Genomic DNA, 1,976 nt, shown 5'->3' on the forward strand with positions numbered 1-1,976 from the left:
CGGTTTCTGTTTCTCCTTTTAGTCCTGGCTGTCCTGGAACTCAGTTTATAGACCAGGCTGGCCTTGAACTCACAGAGATCCACCCGCCTCTGTCTCCCAAGTGCTGTGATTAAAGGTGTGTGCCACCACCGCCCTGAATATTTTAGCTTTTGTAGAACAACAGGAACTTGGAGGTTGAAAGATGAATGTCAGGTCCCAGGTGAACCGCCATCTGTTCTCAGGTAGAAGAGAGCCCTTAATCTCCTTGAGCCTGCTTCCTCATCTGTTAAATGAGGATCACGGCATTTCTTGATTATTTATACTTCATTTTTATGCAGGTAGCACTTCCTACCTAGTGTTCAGCATTCATACCTTAGAGAGCTGGGGCTGCTCACGATTCTGTCACCACGCCTGTGCTGCTCTGTTGTAGTTATAAACGCTGGATTATTTTTGCATGTCTCAAACATGAGGGAGGGAAATGTGTTAGATGGGGATCTGAGCGGAGGAGCCCATTGACAATTGGGAAAAGAAGTCACAAGACTCTCCAACAAAAAGTGATGTTGAACCTGGGGATATGGCTCAGTGGTAGAGCTATGCCCAAGAAAAATGAGTCCCCAAATTCAGTCCCCAGTCCTGGAGGAAAAGATGAAGTGACACAGGCATGGTGGCCCACGCTTTTAATTGTAGCACCTGAGAAGCAGAGGCAGGAGACAGCCTGGTGAATATAGTGTGTTCAAAGCCAACTGGAGCAACAAATGAAATAACAACAATGGCCCCGATATATGATGCCTCTCCTAAAACATAAAGAGGTTTCGGCTGAAAGAGAAGCTCTAGACCGAAGTCGAGGCATAACCAGTGTGTTACACGAAGCATGTAAGGCCCTGCTGGGTTTATAAGAAGAGTGGGCAGTGAGGGGACTGTGACTCAGGTGTTCTTGTCAGAAACGTGCATCTCTCTTACAGTTCCCATGAGAGGCAGAAAATGTGGGTGTCGCCAAACTCCTTTTTCAAGTTGGAAATCTGAACCACAGTGTGGGTAAGCAGTTTATCCGATTGTCTGGCTCCAAAGCCGAAGTGGTTTTTTTGTTTTGTTTTTTTTTTAACCAGATCCATTCTTGTGATCCAGTCCCACTCCCATTTTGGACAAGGAAAATCTCTCTGAGGTTCTCAGTAAAACCCAGAAAAGCCCACAAGCCCACCGAGACGCAGTTCTGTCTCTGTGTGTTTGTAAAGTACATCCTCTGATCTCAGATGCATGTCTGTACGAGGAAATAAAGAAGTCCCCAGGCCTGCCATCTGGGAGTGGCCAGAGAACAACAGACTAAATAGGCCAGCCTTGTCCTTCTGGTTCCCAAACCTGAAGGGACTGTTTGATCTTGCACGGACTTTAGCTGGCTCAATGCATGATTCTTGCCAACATTTCAGGAATAGCTCACCAAATCCAAGTTCATAGCAGACTGGAGATGATCAAGGTGGGCGACTCTGTGAACACATTGAAATGACTTGGGAATAGGTAGGAAGCCACCGTGTCCACGAATCCCGGAGCATCCTGGGCAAGTTATTAAAGCAGCAGCCATGAACTCTCAGTGCTTTGGTAGTAGAGATTAGACACTCTGGAGATGTATGGGGAAGGGGAGAGGAAAGGGGCCATGGCAGGCACAGAAGAGAAGCACTTTGCTTGTGAGCGGCAAGCCTATGTTTTCAACCTCTTTGTGTAACAAGGAAGCAAGACCCAAGGCTCTTAGCTGGCTTTTTATTTCTCTGTTAAAGTGATAGGGAAACTAATGGATATAGATGTGTTTGCCCTTGAAAATCCCAAGTCGAGCCTCTTGGGCAACACTCACACCCTCCCCATCACACACACCGATAGATATATAAGTTTTCTGACAACTCAAAGCCTCAAGACTCACCCCCTGAAACAAACACACCCATATATATAAGTTCTCTGACAACTCAAAGCCTCACGACTCACCCCCTGAAACAAACACACCCATATAT

The sequence above is a fragment of the Microtus ochrogaster genome, unplaced genomic scaffold (genome assembly GCF_000317375.1).
Source record: "Microtus ochrogaster isolate Prairie Vole_2 unplaced genomic scaffold, MicOch1.0 UNK10, whole genome shotgun sequence".
NCBI classification, from domain to species: Eukaryota; Metazoa; Chordata; class Mammalia; order Rodentia; family Cricetidae; genus Microtus; species Microtus ochrogaster.